The sequence below is a fragment of the Anomalospiza imberbis genome, chromosome 9, assembly GCF_031753505.1.
Source record: "Anomalospiza imberbis isolate Cuckoo-Finch-1a 21T00152 chromosome 9, ASM3175350v1, whole genome shotgun sequence".
NCBI classification, from domain to species: Eukaryota; Metazoa; Chordata; class Aves; order Passeriformes; family Viduidae; genus Anomalospiza; species Anomalospiza imberbis.
In genome coordinates this window covers 12,083,947-12,102,798 of record NC_089689.1, presented here as the reverse complement: position 1 = coordinate 12,102,798, position 18,852 = coordinate 12,083,947, and the positions used below count along the sequence as shown (strand labels likewise).

The 18,852-nt window shown below is 36.3% G+C and overlaps 1 long non-coding RNA gene across 2 annotated transcripts in view; it reads left to right on the top strand.

The window, feature by feature from the left end:
* The first annotated feature begins 1,175 nt into the window (after nucleotides 1-1,175).
* The window catches only part of LOC137479320 (uncharacterized), an 88,544-nt gene continuing 70,867 nt past the window's right edge, over nucleotides 1,176-18,852 (top strand). The window contains exons 1-3 of one of the 2 annotated variants that reach the window (XR_011002158.1): nucleotides 1,176-1,266; nucleotides 2,662-2,790; nucleotides 4,606-4,686. This is a non-coding gene — a long non-coding RNA (uncharacterized lncRNA). The remainder of the gene's footprint in view (nucleotides 1,267-2,661; nucleotides 2,791-4,605; nucleotides 4,687-18,852) is intronic. The other variant, XR_011002157.1, reaches the window with a different exon arrangement.

The window sequence follows — 18,852 nt, the reverse complement described above, 5'->3', positions numbered from 1 at the left end:
GCTAATCCAGCACATTGAATTATTTTTACTTGAGTAACTTCATTATTCAAAAAATCTCTTTGTCATGATTCTGTAAACATTAACTGTATTTTATACAAACAATTATCTAAATATAGTCAGGTTGCTTCCTTCATCCCCATATCTCTCTTGTGCAGAATAATAGAAGTTCCCAAGCAAAGAAGGAGCATACTGGAAAAATTAAAGAAGCTTATTGTCATTGAAATTATTCCCCAAAGTACAAGACCAGTTTTAATCTGAGGTCCAGATATAAGACAGCTTTAAGAAAAATTTTGAGAGGCACTTTCAGTATACTTTTATGTATAAAAAACCAGTTGTTCTGCTTGTCTGCAAGGAAATGTTCTATCTCAAGCCTTCATAAGTACACATACAATGAGAATGTAAAAATTATGACTAAGCAGAAGTGATTCAGGTAGTGTATTTTCAGGTTGAAATAAAGAAGAGATTACAGGGACAGTTTGCTTTAAAGCATTATGATTTATGTTACCCAAAATGATGGAATCATTGAAATGAATGTTCATGCATTCTTTGCTGCATAGTTACAGGGTGCCAGCTGCCTCCTTTTCAGCTGAAGAGTGGTTTTTTGCATTCAAGTGCTCTTCCTGAAACACTTTATTATTCTAGCAACAGTCACAACAGTGCCTCTCCTAAAAAACCCAAAAGAAAATGAAAGGTATGTCTGAAAGGATCAAGAGGGACTGAGGGGGAAGATTGTGTAGCTGCCTTTTCTACAGCATCTTCTTGTTCTCATAAGGACTCAGAAATGCTCGACATTCATGATAGAAGAAGAAATCTTTGCTCTCTATAGTGAAAACTTTATATTTTATGATTTCTTGTAAGAATCCTTTACAGAGCAGTATTCTTATTTTTACCAAGGGCGAGGAAAAGATATTTACATCATCTGACATATATATTCAAATTATGTTCCCTTGATCAAAACTTAGGCCTCCAATATATTGCAGCAGATTAAACAATGTAGCTATAGAAGATTCCTGAGCTGCCATTACAATTGATTTTTAGCTCTACATGCTGCTAAAGGTCAATCATTATTAATTCTGTTGATTTTTCACCAAACAGCAGCTCACATAGTAGACCTCATAGCACTGCATTCTGTTCATGACCCATGCTTAAGGCAATGAAGACAGAAGGAGTTTCTAGAAAAAGAAATCTGCACAGGACTTCAGTGAATTTGGTGTAACATCACTTTAGGAATCCAGACATCTGCATGGATGATTTAGAGCTTCTATAGTGAGTAATCAGAAGTTGACGAGTGTTAAAGGCAATTAAAGGTATTGTGGAAATCAGTATAAGGAATAACAATCTGTGCTGATGTGATTGTTTTTGTACAGTCCTTTGTGGGAGCCTTTTTAGATTGGATAGAAATATATGTGAATTTTGGAGGCTGGACTGCTAAATGGTGTACCTTAAATGTGTAAAATTAGGCAGTGCAATTGTCCTCCCATCCATTGAACAAATTCACCATTGCATGCTGAGATATCATATGAATTAATGTCTATTTTTGCTAGTAGTGTTAAGTATACTTTTACTTTTCATTGATGAATTTTCTTAAGAAAATGCAACTGGTTTAGAATCCAAGTAATTCCTGTTTAGAGGCTTGATCTCCGGTCAAATATTCAGTTGTTTTGAATTGAGCTTTCTAAGGAAATTCAGTTCCTAATAAATGGTTGCTATGAATGCAGTAAGCTTTTTCATTAATGAAGTAAAGTGAGTTGTTTTGTGTAGGTTTTTACCATTTTTTATTCAGTTTTTTTAGTTTAAAACTTACTCATAATTTCTGTCTTTCAGTGTTGCAGCTTTTGTCCTGAAGACCCATGCTGCATAGTCTCTAGCTAAGCTCTCTGCCTAATATCTGCACGTGCATATTACAGTGTTGCAAGTGTTTTTTTTGTTTGTTGATTAGAATGACTACAGTTTTACCTAAGAAGTCACCTGAAGGCTGCTGAGGAGCAAATAGCAGCATGCACATTGATTTAAGTAGATATGAGCAAGTGCCACAACCCATGTACTCTGCAAATATTACGTTGCAAAATCGGAGTGCAGTAGAGTTCTTCAGCTTGGTTTCCATGAGGTAATTCAAGTTGAAACCCACCCATCATGACAACTGCTGATCTGACTCAGATTAATACTGTGCTACTGGTATTACTGCTACTACTAAAGGTACTGTAAACTATTCCTCCTGCTATTGACTGCTGATCATGCAGTCATTTCTAAAATTCTACCTGCTAACAGAATTTACCCTGCTTCCATTTACATCTGTCATTGGCGTTCTTTGGCATTTCTGATGCAATGTGTGGTAGAGCCTTTAAGACTTCTTTAATGCTTTGCTAATTTAGTCTTTAATGGAAAAAGTGAATGCCATATCAATATATGTATGCCTGTTGAGCTTTTTTTCATTCTCAATTCTGCCTTTGTGCAGGCTTGTACCACTTTCTTCATAAACTATGTTTCCATGGAGTTGTGTGTAGAGGTTGATGATGGTAGAAAATTTCTCTTGTTGAAATTGCCTTAATATCTTTATGTGATAAATATGTGATGAATTGGGTTTTATTTTTTTCCGTTTGTTTTGTTTAAGGTGACTTGTAGTATGAAATACCTAGTCCTTTGCATATTTTCTCTCTACAGGTAGTTCATTAATGCAAAACAAGTTCTGCCTTTCTAACTGGATATCTAACGCCACTCATTCATAACAGTTAAAGACATAAAAAACAGTAAGGGATTTGATTCATTGCCTGTTATGACCCATTCAGAAAAGTATAATGAATGAGAATAAGGAATAAAAATCCCTACAGTTTAATAGATTAAAAAAAGAGTCCCAGTCCCTCCAGAAATATGGTGTCATGTATGGTAGTGTCCCTGATTTTTCTCTTTCAGGGATGTTTTGTCTTGTTATTCAGTGGTCTGTGTCATCATTTCTGTTGTCAGTGTATCCTTGAATGCAGGCTATTCCTATTTATACTACAGTGTGTGAATCCTGTCAATCATCCCTGCATTTCTCAGTTCATGCCTCTGCTGTCTCTCTCTGCCTTATGCTTTTTGTCCAGCTGTTTCCCAGTTTCTCTCTCTGGCAGTTTCCAGTCACAGTGCCTGACTGTGTTGTCCATGCTTCAATGTCTCCCTTCTCATTTGGCCTCTGATATACCAGGCTTATGGTATAGAATACACAGTTGTATCTGAACTGGATAAATCATTAGATAAATACTAAGAAAAGAACTAAAAATGTTCTTTTATTAAATCCTCCCTGTTCCTGTGATTTTGATGTTTTAGTTCTATGTTTCTTATTATTTCTTTATGAATCTAATTCTATGTTGATAATTAGTTTGTATATGCAACATCTGTATTTACATTTACCATTATAAATGCATATCTACATTATATCTTAGTTTGTATATACCTCTATAATTTAAATATTGGCTACTGATCATTACAATTGGGAAAACTTTCTGGGGAGAAAATTGTTTCAAATTCCTGCTTTTCTCCCATCATAATTTACAGTTACTAAAATAATTCTTGGATTTTGAAAGGCAGAAATCAAATTATTGGTGTAACATAGGTAAAAGAACAGAAGATGGATGGGATAAAATCATGCATCACTGTTTTTAGTGTATTCAGTCATTTCTTTGTACTTGAGAGGAAGCCAGGACTAGAAGTAAGGTTTTTCAAAGGGAGTGTCAATTTCAGTGTTCACTATTATATACACAGGCACAGTTTGAGGACCAGTTTGAAAAACTCAAAGGGTACCTAACACTGCAGTAAATAAACTAGCTGCAGTACTGTAGTAAAGATCAAAGGTTGTAACTGTAGTGTGTTACATAAAGAAAATGTGGATACTAAATGAGCCTTGTAGATATCTCAAAATACAGGAAATTAGTTAGAAAGCTGAGAAAGGTATTCATGCTTCACTGTGTATAGGATGATGAGGGGAAATTGCTGATCTGATGTGGAGAGGAAACCCAAATATCTTTGATTCTGAAATTGGCAAATAGCATGCAAATGGAGGTCCTGAGGGATATTAATGAAAGCAGGAATGGGGCACCCTGGTTTTGCTTCCCTGGAGAGCTAGTACCAATATTCTGTGGCTCCTTGTTATAATTTATGCATCTTCTAGAAAATTGGACTGTTGTGGTACTCATATTAATCCAAGCCTTTCAAGTTTTTTTGTTTTACTGAAGGAGGGTTGGAATTCATAGAAAGTAGATATTATGAAGAAGATGAAAGGCTAAGTATGAATTTGATCTTGTATTTAAAAATCTGGGCATGATTGCTATTAGTTAGTTCTCAGGCTTTTGAATCTTTCTGCTTCATGAAGCAATTTTATTCCTTCCCTTATGTGCCTTTTTGAAGAACATGGGGTAGGTTTTTATATACATCAAGCCTATACTTTGTTTTACAATATTGATTTATTGTTAATTGGACTAGAACCAACCCTGAATACAGGTATTTCCAGATACTCTCCTGTTACCATTTATAAAATGAGGAGAAATTAGATTATGGGGAAGCACATGGATTGGCCTTTTCAGGGACAGAAGCCATGGACTGTGTTCTCATATTCATACTTCTCTTTCACAGACACTTCACTTGGTGCACATAAATCTTCCTGATCCGTGTAGTAGAGGAGCAAGACTTGCCTAGTCCTATGTGGTTTTGCAGGTACTGGAAATGTGTTAGTCCATTTGACACTGAGCATTATCATTTATACAGCTGATTTTTATTATCCAGCAGTTCAAGAGCTATTTTTTATTGTTTCTAAGGATTTTTAAAAAAGTTTTTCAAGTAATATGTCTGATTTTTCCTGTCTTTGAGCATTGTTTTTGGTACCTCTTTCACCCTGGAAGTCTACCACACCATTTGGAAGCTGATCACAAAGCTCCAAGCGATGTGTCTGCCTCTATTTAAATTAAAAAGCTTTCAGCTTAAATTATTGTGCTTAAAGTCTTATTTATTATAACATGAAGCCATTCTTTTCCTTTTTTCTCCCTTGTCTCCTGCCTTCTTTCTGCTTTCATTAACAAAGACTGAAAGACTTCGGTACTCAAAAGAAGATTTGCATTTTCTCTATTTCCAGTCTAAATACATTCCATTTGCTTATGAAATTAGCTTTAGACAAAAAAAGAAATTCCCTTCCAATTATGTTTTATACATTTGTAGTAGTGTAATAGTGGTTTTCTTAATCCATCACAGTGGCTTTATGAAGCTTTAGTATTGTATTTATCCTCATGTATTTATGGATGAAATGGTGTTAATTTCAAGCTGTCTCTTCCATTTGCAAAACATAATTTCTCACTGTAAGCATTTATTCCTTTTTCTCTGTGCACGGGCTTTAAAGAGCTTATGCAGTACAATTTATAGATGAAGTTCACTCTCTTGCATTGGAACTATGGATCTCCTAAATGCAAGTAAAATGCAGCAGGACAAAAGTAGTTTCAATACCAAAGGGGATAAAGCTATGCTAAAAGATCAGGGAAGGTGGTAGAAGACAACTGTTGAGTATTTGGGGGGGTTTAGGTTAGGATTCTGTGTCTGCTTTCCCTAGACACTATTAGTTAGTTTGTTTCTTGAGTCTTGTTTGCTGAGTCTAGGACCATGTGAGTGTTTGATGACAACATCGGTGAGGAAGGAGGAAAAGTTTCCAGAGTTTCTGGAGTGAAGGCTGAGGAAACCACTAGGCTCACAGTATGACAATGGTCAGATTATGCCCTCTAGAGCCCCCCTTAAATGCCTCTAATTCTGAGGACATTGACTTCTGGCTTCCTGAAATTCTTCACTTGACAGTCTGGCAGTAATTCAATTGTCATGCTAGGTATGAAGTAATTTAGCCTAAACCAGCTAAAGATGCTTATGAATCAAAAACTTTATGCCTTAGAAAGAGTTAATTTACAAACAGATCCTGGATCCATGTCTGTCTTTCTATCTGTCTATCTATCTATCTAATCTATGATCTCTTTGAAATAATTTCTACTATCTACACCTTCTAGCATTAGCTATAATGGAGTATTGAAGGTAGCTACCATTATTGAAATAGCTGGTAATAATTTTAATTTACTAAGGGTCATGTAACTTCACATTTTGCATAACAAAATGTGGCAGCAGCTCTCTGGCCACAGAGAGCAGGCACAGACTTTCCCAGGCATTTTCCTGGGGAAGGCTGTGAGAAGATCAGAGAAATAATGAGAAACAATTCTTATATCCACTTGTTGCACCTGCTGTTGTGCATATGTGAAATGTGTCATGGAGGTTTTTTTACCAAAGGGTGATTTCTTAATTGGATGCTGGATGGTTTGGATGGATTGACCAATTAGGTCAAAGCTGTATTGGACTGGCTGTAAGAGTTACTGAGGTTCTTAATAAGTATAGTATAATATAGTATAAGATGATATAATAAAGCAATTGATCAGCCTTCTACAATCATGGAGTCAATGCTAATTATTACCTGGCTGGGGGCCTGTGGTGACAACAAAAGATCACAGCAAATGAGAATAGAAAACTGCTATTATCATAAATACATATGTCATGATGAATGTTTAACATATCTCTTCAATCTAAATGTTAGTACATTTTGTTGTGTATTTCATTTCTTCTTTCTTTCTCTCTCTGATTTTTACCTAGATGGCTCTATTTTAAACAGGCACTATGAAGAAATTATTAATGCCTGAATATTATCTAGGCTCAGCCTAAAAACAGTGCCAAAAGGTAATCAAATGTTAATGTAGGTCAACATCATCCCATGAGTCAGCACTGACACAGAGCACTTTTATGCATTCAAGGTCAGCATCAATTTCTTCCTATTAATATTGTTTGTAATATTCAGTGAGGCATGGGTTTTGCTTCTTGTATTTCAAGCAAGATTTTTCTTTTGATAATACATGCAGACAGAGAGCATTATGAGCTAGAGTATTTTTTCAGTTATATAGGTGTTTAATCATTTAAAACCTGAATAAAACAATTTTATAATATAGCTACTTCTTAGGTATATAATTTTAAATCATCTTCATAATTGTTATTTTTCTCAGAGAGAATTTGAGAAATAAAAAACAATAAAATGTCTCACAAAATAGCAAAGCAGTCTAGGAGTACATGCATTTATTGGTGTGTTTCTCATAACATCTGTCACTCTGTAAGTGATGATTCCCCATATTGAGCTCACAAAACAATTTTAACACATCACTGTATTAAGGAATTACCTAATTCTGCGTTTTAAAGTACACCTTGAACAAATTTTAGTTTATAATTAGTAAAAGAGAAAAGCCAGTTCTGTTAAATAAATCAAAAGTCTTGAACTATTAATTAAACTATTAATTAAACCCCAAATGGTGGAAACATGTGGAATATCAAACACAAAGGATTGTGAGGAGTTATTTCTGGAGTCAATTTCCTGTGATTTCTTTGTGAAGGAAAAAAACCCATGCCATTTGGTATTTTTAGGTTCTTGTGGTTGAACATTCTGACTGAACGTGAGCATGCCATTAAATAGCAAATGTCAAAGTAAACAAATTCCAGAATGCTAAGAGAGATGTTTAAAAGTGGCGAAAATATCATAATCTATTTCCTATCAAAATACAGAATGTGGAGCACAGCACATAAAACCACTTGAAAAGACAGCTTGTCATACTTCTGGATGTATTTGGGAAAATAACACATTTCACTGAAATGCCATGGAAGATTAACAAATTAATTATGTATAAGCTGACCTCTTATATCCTTGGGCTCTCACTGCTATCTCATTCTCTCTCAATGCCACTCTGATACAAATTTAATTGGAAACACAGTTCCTTATGCCAGTTTGAGTTTGGGTTTTGTTGTCTTGCATGGGAAAGATTACCTCTAAAAGCAGGAAACAGTCATTGTCTTTAACAGTTTTTCCTCTACTTCAAATAAAAAACCTAATTCTAAGGAATATGGAATGCAGAAACTGCTGAAATCCATATTGGCATTAGGATTAAGCAGAATTTCTTTGCAGATTCCTCAAAAATAAAACAACAGTGTTCTGTAAACAGCATTGATTAAGTACATTACATGCAAGAGACCTTTTAGAGAAGAGGAGATGCAACAAATATATATCATCTGCTTAACTAATCCACTACACCTCCAGTATAAAGCTTTTATGTATGCTCTTCATTAGTGTTTTAGGGACCATTTAAAAATGAATCAAGTGATGTAGCAGGAGAAAAGCATCAGTAAGCAAAGCTCTGCATTTTCACCCCTGAAATTCTCTCTTGCCTTTGCTTTTCATTGATTTATTTTATTAATTTATTCTCTCTGCATCTAAAGACTTACTATTCATAACATTGTCATTAAAATATCATCTGCACAGAAGCATAAACAGTGTCAAGAACAGGCTGCACAAGAAACAGCATAAAAAATAGCAGAAACTTTTTGAAACCATATGTTCTTGAACTCTTTACTGCTTATGTGTTCTTCCTTCATGCTACAGGAGGTATCCTGAGGCCATACTTGTCAGAGCACTGTGGGGAGCTACAAGCACCACATTGAGTAGCTGCAGACAGGAGCACGAAGTGAGCCTGTCCCTTCTCTTTCCTAGCACTGTAGCCCATCGAGTGAGTGCTGTAGGAAGGAACATGTGTGTTGCATAATGAAGGAATGTACCCATAAATTGAATAGAGATGATTGGAAGTCATAGTGGCAAGGAGCAATAACTGCAATTTTTTCCAGAGATTTGCAGCGTGTACTGGTGGTGTACCACAGGCCAAGTCTGGGGTCTGACTTCATTCTCCAAGGAAACCCTTCTATGTTGCCAGTTGCACATACATTCTCCTTTTCCCTTGTGTTAAATTTTCTGTCAGTTTAGAAAGAAAGTTAGCTGGCAGTTAGTAAGGCAGCAGATATCCTATATCCTGCAGGTTTAACCTGACCTTTAGAGATTAAATTAACACACTTTTACCAGTAATAGTATTTTTTCGCTCTTTAAATTCCTTGGACCTGCCTGGTCCCGCAATATTATTAATGCTTTTCTGAAACTATTATGTAAACTGTTACGTAAAATTTCCACTCTATTCTAAGCTAGAAGACAATAGCTGTGGGGAATAACAGCACAGATGCTTGAACATTGTGAATCCAGTGCCTTAGACTCTGCATTTTGGAGGGAGGTGTGAAGGGAGATAGAGGTGCCCTGAAGCATGCTACAGAAATGCTGGAGGAAGGAGATAGGGTTGTGTGATGGGAAAGAGGGGTGCTGTACACCACAGCCCCTTGGGAATGGATCCTGGGGCTTGCATGGTGGCTGCTGCTGTGGTGTAGAGTCCTAAAGCAGAAGAGACACTGCTAAACTCTGTTGTGGAGTCTGTTGATGATTATAGTCCAGAACTCAGTAAAAAGGTCTCTTACTGACAAGTTGAGACTGCTGGTAAAAAAGTTAGTATTGTCCTTCTGAATTTTAGAAATGCGGACTTGTAAACTTTGGTGAGGTGAAAATTAGTTTGCATACCTTCAGCTTCAGTATATTCACAGTTTATTTTGCAGCAATGTTTTTCTTATCTGCTCAGCTGCAAGCAAGTGTAAGTGTGTGCAAGTTAGGGAATAAGAGATTGAAAGATTTCAGCAATGAGAGTATTTAGAATCTGATAAATCAGGCCACTTTGAAGCTTCAAAGAGAACTGTACTAGAGTGACATTTAGTAACAAGGCATATTGCCAGTGCCTCATTTGTAAAATTTATTAATAACTGTCACCACTTCAGAGCAGTCAAATCTTATTAACAAGCTTATCCTAAATTAATGGTGGTGCCACAGAGCTGTACAGTTAATGCTGATGGATGTGGTCATAGTCACTGAGATTGTCATATCAGGCTGTAGAGCTCTTTGGTGAGAGGAGATGGAAGCATAGTGGGTAAAGCCAGTCTTCCCTATTATTCCTCTCCCACTGTAGGTGTTTCTCTATTCCTTGCTCATTTTGTTATTATGTCTTCTCTGCATTACAAAATGATTATACATGATGACAGTGTATGTTTGTGTTAATTTAGAATACCTGTGCCTAAATTCAAGAGAAGGAAATATTAATTATAACCTGCTCAATATATTTCTACTTTATGGGTTAAGCAGGCATCTGCTCTTGCTACAGCAGTGTAGCATCTTCATTTATTTTCGTAGCAAATGTAGTCTGTGATTTTCCTGCAATCTAAACTTTTCTAAGGTAAATTTTTTTGGTACTTGCTTTGGAAAAGATGGTACACACTGAGTTTATGTTAGTGTCTGGGAAGAGCAGAGATTGTCAAAGGATCCTCTGTAGTACAGAGGAGAACACGTCATGGTTGGCCTGTGTAGATTCCCTGGGTTCAAGCAGAAAAAGAGCTTCACTCCTGAAGGAAAAAATATTTTCCTCCTTTCTAGCTTGAAGAAGAGGCTGTTCAGATGAGCTCACTGGGCAGGGCAAAAGAGAAAACTCAGGCCTTGAGAATCAGTGGGTGCTGCTAGCTTCTCACTTTAGTTTGAATTCTGGACCTTCTTGTTCACTATGTCAAAAGAACGGAATGGCTTTTTTGCCTTTTTCCGTATTACTTAGCTTTCATGATCTTGTTGAAGTGTGAAGTGTTTCTTTTTTACACTCTATGGGCTTGTACTACTTAGAGCCTTATACTACTGAAGTTTTGGACTGTGAGGGTTCTAACTTGGTGGTATGTGGCTTTCTGAGCATCTAAGACACTGATTTCACCACAAGCTGGTCTCTTGGCATCTGAATCCTAATGATTTACAGAATAAAGGGCTTCTTTGCACCCTAGATGAATAATATAGAAACTGCTGTAGTATGGCAGGCAAAAGCCCTGTCTGGATCAATACAAAAAGGGCTTCCCAGGAAAAATGTTATGGATACTGAGATAAAATTTAGGACCAGGTGCTTATTGAATCTCTGTGTATTTGTAATACAGATGTCTCAAAAGATCACCTCTGAGTAATTTAATATCCTAAAAAAAAATATTCTGTTGTTTCCTTACTGCTTGTTTCATTTTATCTTTCTTGCAGTGCTCTTATTTAATAAATAAAAGTTACTAGCCTTATGCTCATCAGTTGTTTTTCCTTGTGTTGTATGTTGGCAAGATTGTAACTGTTATGACTCTTCTTGGTTTTTTTCCAATTTCAACATCTCCTTTTTCTCCTTCAACATCTCCATTTATAAATGTGTAAAAATATTTACATAGAAATATATGTTAAAGACACTGAATAGGCAAAGAAGTAGCAGTTTTTTATTTCAGCTTAGACTTTTTCATATGTATCCAACCAAAAGTTTCTTTAAAACATGGAGTGTCCTGAACTCTGTTGCAATTTAGAATGAGATCATTTCAATATTCCTTTTGCTTGACAGTTGCTAAATGAGATCTGGAACAAGCACAGCTTTGATTTCACCTTCAGACACAAATTTTGTGTCTAAGCACAGCGGATACATTTTTAGCTCTTCACCTCAGCACTTCCTATGACTAATCCCTGTAGCATTATCTTTTCTTCCCAATTTTTAGTTTCCTTACCTGCCCCCATAATTATTGGCCATTTTTCTGTTTCTCAGCTGGGCTGTCTCATGTTGTGCTTTTTAACATTGTGTATTGAATGGCAGCTTTCTCTAATGTCTTGGTACTTTTCCTAGTCATTGTGGTTTTGTTTTTTAAAATTATACTTATTTTTGCCAGAACAACCACAAACCTGAAACCAACCAAAAGCCTAAATAGACAAATCTAAACAAAATTATAAAGGTGCAACAAATTTCCTATTGCTTTACCTGGATGACAAATTCTTCAGTGCTACAAATACCATGAAACTAGAAAGGAAAATTTTGTTTCATGTGCTTTCAGTTTCATTTTTTGGAGGTAAAGTTCTCCCACCAGAACACTTGGTAGCCACTTGCTAGTTAAAGCCAGTTAGTTTTCAGTCACCCCTGGTGACAATCATATGAAAGGAGTGCATGTAGGTTATGGATTCTTAGAACCATAGAATGGTGTGGGTTGGAAGGGACCTTAAAGACCTGTGGGCGGAAACACCTCCCACTAGACCAGGCTGCTCCAAGGCCCATCCAGCCTGGCTGTGAACACTTCCAGGATTGGGACATCCACAGTATGTCTGGGCAACCTGTGCCCGTGCCTCACCACCCTCACAAGGAAGAATTTCCTTCTAATATCTAATCTAAACCTACTCCCTCTCAGTTTAAACCAATTCCCTTTGTCCTAGCACTGCATGTCCTTGTAGATGTTTAGAATTTTCTGCCTGTGCAAGTAGCATGACCTCAGATAATGCTGCTGTGAGACGGTAAGGGAACACATCCCTGTGAGCTCATTTCTCACCTGACAGTAAACTTTATTACAGACAAATCTGGCTGAATAATGCTGTTTCTTTCCCCAGGCTAATATGTCAAGGTGTAGAACTGGCTTATTTTGTTGCAAACACAACAGGTATTGTAATTGTTTTCTGATTGTGAATTTCCATATTCTCATTTGATTATATATTTCTCCAAGTTTGTGCAGTCTTCAAGAAAAAAAGTTTAGCAAAAGGTGAAATACGTTAAAACGTGAATGATAAATACTTATTTCTGAGGGCTCACTCCTGTTACTATAGTGGTCTGCTAATTTAAGAAGCTTTTATGATCACAGCTTTGTGCCTTTTAGAGAAATGATGGTTAGTGAGGAAGATGAGTTGTTAAATGCCCTAAAACAGCAGGTAATTTAGGGTGATAACCAACAGAGTTACAAGGGCAAATGGGTTGGCTTATGCTACAGTATTTCTGACAAATGTATTTCCCACTTGTGTTATATCTAACCATGTTTATAGATGGTTGTGTTGTTTCTCGTTTATTTTACGGTATTGCAACACTGTCACTGGAGTTGATATATTTTAAAATAATTTTTGTAAATAGGCTCCTGTAGTTGCAAATATTGGGATTATATGGAATGGAGGAGGCCAAACATAGTAAACAGTGCTGCATTTAGTTGCCTTTTATGAAGAATCTTATTTAGGTGAAATGCTTATTTAGACTTCTGGTTGGAGTAAAGTTTGAGTCCTAGAAAAACAAAGCTACTTTTGGTGTTCTAACTAGAAATTTGCCTAACAATTGGAAATCCTGGGCAGTTGGTTCCTTTGGTAGCATTCCCTCACTCTAGAACAAGGAAGATAGGTCATCCTCTCACCCCTAAGAATTTTCCATATAAGTCCATGTTGAGATGTGGTGGCAAGTAAAGAAAATTGCATTCCTTGTTACTTGTGGCAGAAAGTGAGTATTGGAAGAAATTGGGAGAGGCAGATTAGAATGCTCTTGAATTTGGGAAGATAATAGAAAATTCTCTGGTGATTCAGAGAAGAATATACATAAGTCTAAACTTAGAGGACAGTAAGAGTGCTTGAGGTTAGAAGGAGCCTGTCAGGGAGAAGGTCTATACCAACATGTATTGCGCCAATGGAACTGAGCTGACACAGAACACTGAAGGTCAGAGGTATTTTGGGGAGTACCATATTTTACCAAAACTCTAGTTAAGCTCCAAATGTCTACTTCTGTGCATTTCTTTTTCATTGCAGATAGTTGAGATATTTACAGGTGAATATAACCACTGTGTCATATTCTGTCTCATCTTCTTTCTGTAATTCCATACTATTAATCCAATTGTCTTTTTTATCCTGTCTTTATTTCTATCAGGTGAGCAGATCTTGTCCTGCAATGATTTCCTTTCCTTCATCTCTTAATTTGCTTAGAGAGTTGAGCGTTCCTTGGAAAGAGATCTTGTTGAAACCTTGAAATCCTTGTCTGTTTACAGTAAATGAAAAATTCTGTTACAGTTGAATTAAAAAATATGCATAATATATATGCACATATTGTCAACCTCTATTGTGTCCTCAGCAGGAGTATTCACTAGGAAGATGAAAATAGGAGCATTTTAATAGCTTTTATTAATGGCCATATGTTTCCCATAGATGTTAGAAAGGCTATTTCAAATGTAATGTTTTCAAAATTCAAAAGTCTATGGCACATGTTTGCCATCAGGCAGTAGAAATAGATTGTTCCGTAGAGAACTGGCAATGACAACCTCCAAATCATTTGTTCTTGTTCAAACGGTGTGTTATGAAGAAGGGATTGTGGGAGATGATATGAATCATAGTCCATCTCCTCACCATAAAAAGAATTGCAATTACACTGGGAAAATATTAAGTCAGCTACATGTTGTGAGAGGTGCTCTGGTTTTGCACTCTGCAGCTAGAGCCATTGACTGCAGCAAATCACTGACCAGTTTAAAGATCTACAAATCAATGTCAGAGCCTATAATTCATCGCAGTGTCCTAAAAGGGAGCTGACAGTTTGTTCTGAAAGGAGTTTTCTCCTCCAAGGTGGCATGGGGGTAATACTAATGCAGGGAATTACTGGGTCAGACTGACAGTCACGCCTGCAAGGGTCACCCAGGTTTCTAATGGCTAGATGCCTTATTCATAAGAAAGTCTGACTCTTATTTTCATTAGGAAATGCAGGTCAAGAGCCTAATCCCCGGTACAAGGCCATGGTCTTCACCTGGATTTATATTGAGAATGTGTTTGCTTCCCACAAACTTTCTGGCTATGTAACTATTTTAACTGAACAAATCATGTTTTATGCATGTTTAATAATCATTGTAGGAGGGTGTCAAAGTGTGTTCCAACTTATTTATTAATTTTCTGGAAAATTCGCCAATATTTCATCTTCCCCAGAAGGCAATTTCATGCTTTCCCAATATGTGGTGCTAAACAAGAGGATGTTTCAACCAGAATGCTGCAGTGAAAATGTTCCTAACACAAATGTGATAAATTTAAAAGAAAAAGATGGATTTATGACAGTGAGTCTAATGATGTTGCTTTTAGCTCAGGTAGCTGCTATGATTTTAACAAAGGTATCATAAATAAGGAGCTTAAAGTGTAGGGTGAGAGCTTGTCATACTATTCTGGGTTATCCTTTAGGTAAGTTTTAATGTTTCTAAATTATCTTTAGACACAAAAAAACAAAACTACAGTGTTTTTAAATAACCTTTAGTTCTTTTCTGTTAAGGTGTCAGTTTACATATAAAAATATTTATTTATTTATTTATTTATTATACTTGAGTTCTCATTAGTAGGTGAGAAAGAAGGTAAGTATTATAATTTTCTCACTTTCTGTGTGAGAAAAACTATGGTTTTCTTTATGTGACTCATCAGCAGAATGGAGACAAAACCACAATTCTGTTAAATTGCCTCTAGTACACAATCCAACAAACCACTTTTAAATTAAGTTCTTTAGGTTATTAACATGATTCAATTCAATTATGAAATTCTTTTTAATATTCAGGAAGAAACCTGCAGGCTATCCTTCAGAAGCACTTATGCAACAGCTGCTAGAACACATAAACACCTTTTATATTGCTTGATGTAAAGGTTCATCACTCTTCATGATCGCCTCTCATATTCCATGCTGTAGGAAATGAAGTCAGCTGCTTTGTGATTTGCAGATGATTAATTTAACTACTTCAACACTATCTTAAGTGTTTCTCTCTTGCTTCATAGAGTCTTCATTTGGATTGGTGGCTGTGGTATAAACACCAGTGGAAAATCCAGCCTTATAAATACAACCATGGTCTGAGTGTAATTAGGTCTGCTATAAACCAAGCAAAAATTAGGCCAGAAAAACTATCAGTTCATAATTTTGATTAATTAACTTTTAGGTTAAATTTACTGTAGGCAGTTTCTGATCGCAGTTGTGCTTATTTTAGGCTACTCTAGTCTTTACTATGTAGCTCACATTTCTCATCAGTGTGAGGAAGGAAGCTTGTTTGTAGAATGGTGTGGTTTGTATTTATCTTCATACTTATCACTTGCATTTCTTTCTTCAATGAATACAAAGTGCATTTTTCCATTTAATGTGTTGGATTGAAGTCTGATTTTTGTAATATTTTTCTTGGTTTGGAATTCAGCACTACTATTAACAAGCAATGAACCAGAAAGCCTATAAGCTTAGGAAGCTAATAAATTAAAGTAAGTGTAAGTCTCTTGTGATGTTCTTCAATGCCAGTGTATAAGGAAGTCAATGACTGATGCTTTGCCATCTAATCAATAAATCACATTTGCAGAAGTTGCAGCAGTTTCAAAAGAAATGTTTTTCTGACTTTTCTGAGTATGCAGATAAGGGGTGGAAATAAAACTTACAGACCAGTGAGGTCACAATTCCTTCGTGTACAGCACAGGGACAACTGAACCTGGACGAATATCTTCTGTTTTGGGCAGCAGTGAGGCAGCAACATGAAGATTGATTGGAAATAATTAATGGGAAAGCAAAAATATGTAAAGTTACACTACATATACATATATATATATATATATATATATATATATATATATACACACACACTTTAAACTGTGTAAGAGCTATGTATGTAGCTAAGTTACTACTTGCTTAAAGATAATAAAGACATTCTGGCTAACATTTTAAGTGAGAAAATAGTTAGGAAAGGTGCAGGCAGCAGAAGACATTGGCACAAGTCAGCAGCAGCACTGATGTTACAGGAGGCAATGTATATCCATTAGAGACGTGAAAATTTGCCATAAAGCAGGGAGTTATCTGCAAGTTGCTGTGACTGCCTCCTGCTGCAGAAAGTGACAGTGCAATTCAGATTGACCCAAAATAGTTGTCAAGGGAGAATAGTGATTCATTAGTGAATGATACCCAGACTCCTGAGTTTGACTGATGTTCTGAGCAGGACAGAGAAGCTTCTTGGAGCTGGAAGTCTGGATTCTTGTGGCAAGCCATGCTGTGCCTGCGAAAAACATCATATCTGTTATATAGCTGTGTTTTCTTCAGCAATCAAGCCAATTAACTTGGTCAGAACTGTCAGGGAATGAGAAAAAGAACTGCCATAAGTTATGGGGAAAATATTAAATAGTGTGCAAATGAAAAATAAGTTTATACATCTCTACATTATTTGCATACAGTCCAAACTGACATTGAAATCAAATATACTTGTTAAATTTCTAGACTCCCAAATTGACCAAAGCCACTCAGATTTCAAAATCAGTTAAAAAAGATCAGACAGAATCATGTGTAGTGTCATTATTTTTCATTTAAATGTGTAAGGGTAAACTGTTTTTCTCCTAGATTTAGGAATTATGTGTAATCAATGTGTTAGCAGATGTAACTGGACTTTACCTTGAGCAATGGAGTCAATTATGAATGGCTGCATTCCTTCCTTGCGTGTATCAGATCACAGTGCAGTGTGGTAAGAAGTGGAGTCAAGAGCTGTCAGCAGTATTTTCACTTGCTTAGTTTACTGCAGTGTGATGCTGAACTAGGAATAATATTTCCACTATTTATATACTCTTGTGACTTCCACTCTCTTCAGTCATGGAGCAGTAGCCATGAACTCTATGTATTTGCAGAGAAATACAAAAAGAAAAAATACTTTTTGGCCCTAATACTAATGCTGAACAAACAGGACAATCTTTTGAGTGCTTATGATTTTGTTCATGTCACTGGAAATTGGGAGCTAAGAATTAATAGGCTGCAGTTGAACTTGGAATACAATAGTACTAAGTTCTATGGAAACATGCTTTTAGGTACCTTGCTCTCAAATTACTTTGACTAAAGGAATCTCTTAGCCATCAGTACTAAATTATCTTTGATCGGAGGGTCTAATGTGGTTAATGATTGCTTACAGAGGCCAACTAATTACTGTGGACCTTTTAGTTCTTTCTAGCAAGTAGACAGTTCTCCTTTTGCTCTCTGTTGTAGCATAGGTTGATTGCTCACACATGGTTCAGTCATCAGATGGAATTTTATAATGACTTTTTAGTTAATATCTGTGTAGCAGGACAAGTGTTATGTCTGTGGTAAGTGTTCCATGGATAGCATCACATCATTGATACATGCTTTTTTAGCTGGGTCAGTCACTACGGCACATAGACAAAAATAGCCACTACAGTTGAATTATTCTGTTTGTTTTTCTCTAAAGACAGCAGCTGTGGTGCATGTTTGAATTGTTTGAATTGATACTTCACTCACTTGGCTATGGAATCTGATGGATAGGTGCACGACAGTTATAAACAGAGGAAGGAAAGACTTGCCAGCTCTGGAGATTATCTATAGTGTCCCTGGTAATACTCATGGATGTTTACAAGGCTCTAAAGCAGCCAGTGGCCAGTAATAGCTTCATACACAGGAATCTTCCCAGGTACTTGAAATTGGCAGGCTCTCTGAATTAAATTTAAAATAAGAATCTGAACTTTATTTTGTTTTCCATGAAACCCATGATTTGTTTCATAATTTATATTAAGGCATGTGATTAGGTAGTTTTCTCTCTGATAGCTTGTGTGCATGACAGCAGAATTCTAAATTTCAGGAATTACAAGAACCTTAGGCATCTCACTTCTTGAATGTGTAATAGAATTATGGGGTAGTTTGGGTTTAAAGGGACCTTAAAGATCACCTAGTTCCAACCCCCTGCCATGGGCAGGGACGTGTCCCACTAGACCAGGTCACTCAAATCCCATCAGCCCTGGCCTTGAACACTGCCATGGATGGGGCATCCACAACTTCTCTGGATAACCTATTACAGTGCCTCACCACCCCCACAGTGAGGGATTTCTTCCTAATATCTAATGCAAATTTGTCTTCTTTCAGTTTGAAACAATTCCAAGTGACATGATCTGGTTTCTAGGCCATTTAATTTCTTAGTCACTTGGCTGATTAGGATGACAAGCATGTTATCAAAGTAACCCCAGTTTTGTCATCTCTTTCTTTAAAAAAGTAAAGAATTAAACAAAAAAAAAGGAATTTCTAGTTATTGCTCTTTCTACTGGGCATATTCCTTATGGATATAAAAATATGCTTTTCTAGCTGACCA